The sequence below is a fragment of the Danio rerio genome, chromosome 6 (genome assembly GCF_049306965.1).
Source record: "Danio rerio strain Tuebingen ecotype United States chromosome 6, GRCz12tu, whole genome shotgun sequence".
Taxonomy (NCBI): Eukaryota; Metazoa; Chordata; class Actinopteri; order Cypriniformes; family Danionidae; genus Danio; species Danio rerio.
This window is the reverse complement of record NC_133181.1, coordinates 39,225,200-39,234,190: the sequence shown is the minus strand read 5'-3', so window position 1 is coordinate 39,234,190 and position 8,991 is coordinate 39,225,200. Positions and strand designations below refer to the sequence as shown.

The following is an 8,991-nucleotide window of genomic DNA, read 5'->3' as shown; positions in this document are numbered from 1 at the left end:
AGAGTTTAAGCTAAAAGTCATAGTTAATGGTTTGTTAAAAGCAAGAATTGTATCTTACAGTTTTTCTCCATTGGTTTGGCTCATTTCTACATTTCTAAATTACATTTTCAAAAAAACATGGACACACCTCCAAACCACTTGGCAATTGTTCACAACAGAACAATTTCTTAAATTGCAAATGTCAGAATTCATATTTCCTAAATTGCAAATGTCTAAATACATCTTTGCAAATGATTAAGTACAGATTTAGCACAATTTCCAAGTGAATATCTTGTTGATCTAATTTGATTGTTAATTTTCAGTCTAATGGTTGTTCTCTCCAAAATGTGTCAGTGTCAATTCATTGTACAGGGTGGGCTATTTATATGGATACACCTTAATAAAATGGGAATGGTTGGTGATATTATTGTCCTGTTTGTGGCACAATAGTATATTTGAGAAGCTTGTAAATAACTTATGAAAGAATAAAGTCACGTTTAAAACCAAGTTTTTCTTGATTCTTGTGAAATTCCCAATTCTTAAGGTGTATCCATATAAATGGCCCACCCTGTATATGTCATTACATGCACAAAAGTCTGTTCAATTGTCAACATTAGTCAAGACCATGATACCATGAACACCATACAGTAGGTGAATCCTTGGAACATTTGATAACAATTTATTACAGCTATTTGTTTTTTTTTTTTTTTTGCTCTGATAAATAGAAGTTACTTTGTGTGTGGTTGATCATTACACTAAAAAAAGGAGTTACCATTTTCTTGGCAGTATGAGTGCAGTGTGTGACGTCAAACCTTGGAGGCTACTCTTACCCTAAAATCCTATTTCTTTTTTTCAGTTTTATACACAATAGTATTCTTTTAGCTAGACAAAAACAGTACAGTAACCATTGTCAATGAAGGACTGGGCTAAGACTGTAAGGTGGACATGAGGGATTTTTAGTGTCTTTTGGCATAATTACAAAACATCTGAGCATTTTGACACACAATGCTAAAGAGACGAAGCATGTTAGGGGACACTGACTGTTTAAATGAAAAAAAATTTAGTTTTGACACAAGTGAACTGTTTTGGGGAAAGGTATGAGCTTTTGCAGGTGAGCTACAGTGTTGTGCCAAATTATCTTAGAATTTTGAGAATGTAATTTCTGTTTCAAGAAATGAGTTAAACCAATGGAGAAAAAATGTAAAATAAAGTGCGGCTAACATTACAACATCAAATAATTCAAATACTTTTTTCTAAAATTACATTTTTGAATTAGCAAAGGCTTTGGGCCAGGTATAAAAATGTTTAAATTTTAAAGAAAAAATAAGTGGCCATTTATTCACATTATGATGAATAATTATACCTGAAGCCATTTGTTTTCTGATTTAAAAAAAGACCTTGCACTTAAAAGGTTACACACATTAGAATTTTTACAGTCAAGACTACATTTGTGAAAATGACCTATTTTTTAAGGATTAATTATGATTTTGAGCTCATTACACTTGAAATCTTAAGTTTATGCATTTTCATGGTACATAAGTTAAATTAACTCATATTTTTAAGTGACAGGACCAGGCACGTGCACACATAGGGCTCAACCTGTGCAGTGCACATGCCCTTTTTAGTCTTGGATAGAAAGTGCCCTTCTAAAATTATCAAAAGTGCCCCTGCGACGCAACACACCCTCGGTCCCGCCCTTCAGTATAGGCGCGCGACAACACCGCTCTTGAGTATGCGCGCGACAACACAGCTGATCAGAACGCGCGCGATAACACAGCTGATCAGGACGCGCGCGACAACACCGCTCTTTAGTAAAAATATCAGTGACAAAATATACTGTAAATTGTCTGTAACAGACCTGAATCGAATCGTTTTGACCAAATAATTTTACCACACACAAACACAAGGTAAAAAATTTGATAGACACAAAAAAAAAAAAAAAAAAAAGAATGTCAGTTGTTATTGACATCAATATGACTCAACACAGCGGCCCTATTTAACTATTTAAGCCTGTTTCTCCCACAAAGCTGCCATATGAATTCAGAAGGGTCTAAATATCACATTTCATTTCATGGATTCCAATGGAATCAAACCCAAGACTTTGGCATTGATAACATCATGCTCTACTGTTTGAGCGACACGAATGGCGTTATTAAGAAGATTAAGAAGTTCACACAATATTATGTGACTGCATCATTATTAATGATCAAAAGCACTGTCACTAATCCGTATCAAATGACTACAATCGTACATTATAGTATAGTATTATTTGATAGGGATTTTACTGTACAGGAGCATCCCTCCATTCATTTGAATTGTGTGTTCTCCATAGAAACCTTTTATAATCTAACAAATACATGGCATCATGTCCCGTTCCCCATCTGTGCCTCTGTAACTCCTACTGGGACACTTGATGAACAGTTCTTATGCTTTATGATGTGACTTCTGAGTTATACTTTAGACCTTCCCCTCTTCAGGCCATGAAACATAAAGCATTTCACCTCAGTGCAACCCTTCCCCATTAAAGAAACATACAGGACCCTTCCAAGTTCATATTTCAAAGCACAGGTGCTGAAAGAAGCAACTTTAGTAGATATTCAGTCATGTCCCATACAAAGGCCAGACCGATGAATTTATGTCAAATAAAATGGCTTGGATGGAAAGCAGGAGCAGCAATCAGAGAAACAAAAAAACGAATGGACAATGAGGACGAAAACATTGAAACGCCAATGTAAGGGTGCGTTCAAGGATGAAGAAGTTCACAAAAGCTTTAATGTCATACACTGGCGGATTGCTTTTGTGTTTGCGACCACGAGCTGTGACTTCTACAAAAACTCAAAGAGCCAATGGATTAGAATACCATTAAAAAGATGACTGAATCAAACCCACTGGATTGTGGAGATTATCGAGGCAAAGGAGATCAAAACGGAAACCATGCAGTGATTCGAGAAGTCTGAAAGTGGACTTTAATCTATACAACTTTTCCAATGTAAGGCTTGCCTAGTGGGAAATGGCTTTTTTTCACCCCTCAACAATCACCCTCACATTTTTAATTATACTGGATGTTTTCTATAATTGAATATATAGGAAAAGAAAGCTTTGAATTGAATTTAAATTTTGATTTAACTTGGATATATTTAAGTTATACAATATAAGCTAATAGTAAAAATACATCTTAAAAAATGAAAAACTTTTCTCTCTAGATATCTCTAGTAACTGATTTATTTTATCTTTGCCACGATGACAGTACATACTATTTTACTAGATATTTATCAAGAGACAGGTTAGGGTAATTAGGCAAGTTAAAAAAGCTTAAAGGGGCTAATAATTTTGACCTTAAAATGTTTTTTTTTTAAATTGTAAAACTGCTTTTATTCTAGCCAAAATAAAGCAAATAAGACTTTCTCAGAGAAGAAAAAGTATTATCAGACATACTGTGCAAATTTCCTTGCTTTGATAAACATAATTTTGGAAGTATTTTAAAAAGAAAAAAAAATTAAAGGGGGGCTAATAATTCTGACTTCAACTGTATATGTATATAGTTTTGAAATAAACATTTAAGAAAAAAGATATGACGTAATGATATATAAATGTTAGTTTAATGTCTTGTTTAACTTTTAAATTCAAAACTTTTAAAATTAATTTATGCAAAACAGGCATTTCTGTGTTAATTAATAATTGCTCAAGTGAACCATATATACAAATACAATGCAGTGTAATATCTCTGAACCTTAGATCAGCTTTATAGTTCTGAATTAAAAAAAAAAACATTGGATAAACAATATATGTATGATGTTAATATAATAAATGTTAGTTAATATGTTTAAATTCGAACTGAACATTAAATTCAAAACTTTTAAAATTAATTAATGCAAAACAGACATTTCTGAGTTAATTGTTAATAATTGCTCAAGTGAATTATATATACAAATACAATGCAGTATAATATCCCTGAAACTTGGATTAGCTTTATAGTTTTGAATTAAATAAAAAAAAAAAAAAAAAAAAAGCATTTGATACAATATTTGTATGACGTAATAATATAATGTGTTAGTTATCATGTTTAAGGTCAAATTGAACATAAAATTTTTAACTTTTTAAATTAATTTATGCAAAACAGACATTTCTGTTTATTAATAATTGCTTAAGTAAACCATATATACAAATAAAATGCAGTATCATAACCCCGAAGCTTAGATCAGCTTTATAATTTTTAAATAAATATTTAATAAACAATATTTATGATGTAATAGTTTAATAAATGTTAGTTATTGTGTTTAACGTCAAATTGAATATTCAACTTAAAACATTTAAAATAAATTGAAGCAAAACAGACATTTCTGAATTATTAATAATTAATAATTGCTCAAGTGAATCATATATACAATTAAAATGCACTATAATATCCCCGAAGCTTGGATCAGCTTTATAGTTTTCAATTTAACAGAAATCATTTAATAAACAATATTTGTATCAATATTTGTATGGCCTAAAAATATAATGAATGTTATCATGTTTAACGTCAAATTAAATATAAAATGTTAAATTTTAAAATTAAATCATGCAAAAACAGACATTTCAGTGTTAATTAATAATTGCTCAAGTGAATCATATATGCAATAACAATGCAGTATAATATCCCTGAAGCTTGGATCATCTCACAAACATTGAAAAACACGGGCTGATCATTTTCAAGCCGTTTGTCTAAACCTCCAATTACTATTAACCACAAGATGTTCCTACGAGAGACCAAACAAATTTCTAAAATAACACAAAAGAACTGGGCTTTGGTTACAATGTTCCTTCTGAAATCGCCATAATGAGTGTGTGTGTGTGTGTGTTGGATGGTCACTGTGGAGATTCCTGCTATTTCTCATCACATGCCCCTCTCCCGCCCCCTGCCGCCCCCATTCACGCGTCCCCTTCTTCCCCACATAAAACAAAAGCGGGCATCTGAAAGCGCTCTGAGGTAGGTAAATGTATTCAGTGACATCGGCCGGATGATTCTATTCTGCGCCGGCCCTGTAACATTTGTTTCCAGCCTTGTCTGAGGGCTGGGACGCCGTGTTGGGCCTTTTGTCCCACGTGCTCTCCACACAGGGCTGCAGTTAATGGTGGCCTTGTCCCCGGTCACTGGAGCAGAAACTTTAGGCAGGGAGGTTGAGCTATGAGGGGGGTTTTTTACGTAAGACTGCCGGGCCACCTCAGAGGTTGCCATGGGATGGCTTTCGGAAAACCCTCTCAAAGGAAGTGGTCCAGGGAAAGAAAGAACGCTTCTCGTTCCCCCCTTTTTCCTCCACAACCATCTTCTGTTTGGCCTGTCCTCACATCTGCACTGTTAGACATTTCTGTAAATTACACAGTTATTTACTGTATTTCACCCAGTGTAATACTGCAAATTCCTTTTACGGTAAATAACTGTATTTACCGTTGCATTATGGGAATTTAGTGTGACGTCGAACAACATATACAGCGATGTACTGTATTTGTAAAAATTCGTGTATTATACTGTATTTTCCACAACTGCTTCAACGCCACCTTGCGGCGATTCGACTACTCTGCACAACATTTTGCCTGAGGACCCTGGAGCAATTCTGGAGGACAATTTATTAGTGTGCCTGAAGAACATACTGGATTTAACAAACTTTACTCTGGTAAGCTGAGGCAGTGTTTCATTTTACAGAATGTTTTGTGGACGAGAATAAAACAAAGTAAAGTATAAAGTTGGCTATTATTATTTTCTCTGGCTTGGCGTTATTTCGCCCATTTGAGAAATATATAATCTATTAAGATGTTACCTTTATTTAATTTATTACATTAACACTACTATTACTTTAAATAAGACTGTTTATGACTATTAGCCATTGTTCTCGTCATATCTTTTTATTTATTTACATAGGAACCGGTGTTGCAGCGGGTTTTGGTTTAGGAGGGAACCAGAGGTATGCAGACAGTTTTGGAGGACACTTAGCACGAGACAACGGTCCGGCAGAGAGTGTTTTCCCCCAGAAGAATATGAATGAAAGACCAACAAATAATCCAGGTAAAAGCGCGTCTGTCTGTGCTGACAACACTCGACATTGATTTGAACACCTCTATTAGCATTTGTTTGCTCGGCAACATTGGCTGAAGCGATCTTAAAATGGTAATGTTAACTGTTAGCTAAACTGAGCTAAGTTTATACTGAATTGGACTCAAACTCATTTTAACGTGCAACGTTTAACTTATATTGATTTATACTATATATATTAGATGTTGTGAACTTATTTTTCTCTGGTTTAGAGTAACTTATAACGTTAGCTTGAGAAAATAACATCGCGACGTAACTTATAAGAACGTTAACGTACATCTATAACGTTACAATATGCATAGAGGTAAAGTTGGTTTTATATTCGCACATTCGTTCATTTAGAAGACTCTATACTGTTTACCATGTTACTTTGAATATTCGATCAGAATTAGCATGCCAGTATGACTTGAAATCAACATTAACACTGTTTATTTGACGGTGAGCATGTTGTACTTTGATAGTCATTAGCTGCTAAAATGATTTCACTATTTAGAGTTTGCAAATAATACTTTTATGAAATTAAATTATTAAGGGGGAAGTCTGAATCTGCTAATATAAAACCAATTTCACCTCTATGCATTATGCTAATAACCACCTTTTTGCTATTTATTGTTTGCTAATTATTTTTTTATCACAACTCTTGACATTTGGTTTAACATAATTGTTACCATTATATTTTTTTCTGTTTAGATATGGCACTGGCACAGCAGCAGGTTTTGTCTGAAGAAACAAACAGCATTTCAGAGGAACATCTTGATCAGCACAGCCTTATGCTTAAAAAATAAGCAAGACCAGTAAGCAACCAAGGTAAACAAATAAAAAAAGTTGTGTGGAGGTTGTGGATTGTAGCATGGTATTCTTATCTGTATTTTTGGCTTTTTTATGGTCTTAATATAGAATACTGGGAGCCTGCCTGTGCAAACTGGACCTCATACAACAGTAAGTACTGTACATCTATTTGTTTCTCAATATAGTAACGTTACTTTTAATACAAAATGTGTCACATGTTTAGTTGCTAGCTAAATAAAAAAATCGTTTTCCCTTTTTTATTAAACCATTTAGTAGGTTTGTTTTTCATCTTTGTTTATAATATTTTTGAGCAGATTGAGGTCTGTCATGGGTCAGACATTTCAAAATACAATAATTAGTATTGGGATACATGCATTTGTCTATGTATTAAATGTCTTTTTCCCCATTTCATGTTGCCTAAATATTTTGTAATAAATAAAATAATACAATTTTTTGTATAAATAATTCCAGAGGATGAAACAAAATGCACAACAACAACCAGAGTGAGCCAGAAGATAGCAGGAGAAGTAGTGAAGAGAATGACAACCATGAACAACAGTGAGTTATCCTTCTTTCACCAGCTAACTGAGAACTTGGATTAGGTGAGACACTCTCAATAGTTTTATCAGTATTCAGTCAGTTTTAGTTTATTAGGAATACATAAAACAAATTGTCTAATCTGTCCTGCAGTGAATCAACCCATCACAAATGCTACAATGTTTTTGTAAAACCTTGTTGGGGAAAAAAATTAACAGGACATTCTGGTTAGTTCTCTTTTAAACATGGTAGTGAGCAGGTTATGAGCAGGAGCCAGTTGCTCAGTACCAGCTGAAAACTACCCCAACCTAGCTGCCATGCTTCAAAATAATTAACCAGTATATGATTTATTTTTTTTAAACAAGCTTCTTCTATGCTTATGTTAGTCTGTTTGTCCTTATCCAGAGTTCTTCATAATCCTGGACTGGGCCAAATCCTGACCAGATGCTGTGGTGGTCATGGAGGAGTGAATCCTAAAAGACACACGTGATCAATGAGTTTCCGCATTGATCCAATGGGCCAGCCTGACCACCCGCTGGTGAACTTTCAAGCCTCTGGTGCCTAGACTGCGGCCTTGCACAAGTTTGGCTAGAGGAGAACTGGTCGTGCCCAACTGAGCCTGGTATCTCTCAAGGGATTTTATTCTACACTTTCGTCAGTTGGTGAAGTTTGTTCCATGCCACTGGATCACTTGGCTACAATTGGTGGATCGGTGGATTTGCTCTTCAGTGTTTGGACTTTCAGCAGTGACATTTACTGCTTCAATTATGAAAACTGGACTGAAGCAGCTTCAATTTATAAGAACTTCTATGTTAAGCTGCTTTGACATCATTGATCTACATTGTAAAAGTGCAATAGAAATAAAGATGAATTGCATTTGAACATGTGAATTCAGACCTTGTTGAGCATTTGACACCAGAACTAGTAATATTTTAAAGTTGGGTTGTTTCTGAGTCGGCTAATAGTTACAAATATTTATTTTTCCAACAATATGCAATTCAGAAGTTTAAATTTTTATTGTACATGTATGTTCTAGTGCTTTGTGTGATTTATTTATTTTTAATGTGTTGATTTTATTGCTTAATGTAATTTTCACACATTTTCCTTAAATGCTTTAAGCATTATTAATGTTTTAAAGAATGGAATATTTTGTAATTGTGTCTGGTTTAATGTCAGTAGTACTTAGTACAATTGTTTTTTTTTTTCTCAACAATATGCAGGTCAGACACTTAAATTAGTTTTGTACATGTATGTTAATGTGCTTTGTCATTTTCAATGTTTTTTTTTTCTTAAAATAAAATATTTTGAATGATTGAAATGTAATGTTTTTACACATTTTTAAGCTTGTTTTAAGCATCTCCAATGTTTTAAATAAAGAGTGTTTATTTTGTTAATATTTTGTAATTGTGTCTTTTTTAGGTCTATAGTATTAAAATAATATTAATAAAATTATATTATAAAATATTTAGGACAAAATTAAAAGGTTTACAGTAGCTAACTGTTAACTTAGGTTTTTACAGTAGTTAACCATTTTCAGACACTACAGTAACATACTGTAAACGGATTTACAGTTGTATATTGTAAATCTAAAATACAGTAACTTACTGGCAACAGTG

The 8,991-nt window shown here is 33.5% G+C and overlaps 1 long non-coding RNA gene across 1 annotated transcript; it reads left to right on the top strand.

Annotated features, from left to right (window-relative positions):
- The first annotated feature begins 5,164 nt into the window (after nucleotides 1–5,164).
- On the top strand, nucleotides 5,165–8,769 carry LOC137490240 (uncharacterized). Its single transcript, XR_012382223.1, has 6 exons — nucleotides 5,165–5,633; nucleotides 5,879–6,022; nucleotides 6,740–6,856; nucleotides 6,947–6,988; nucleotides 7,310–7,396; nucleotides 7,781–8,769. It is a non-coding gene; the product is annotated as an uncharacterized lncRNA (long non-coding RNA).
- Nucleotides 8,770–8,991: the final 222 nt, after the last annotated feature.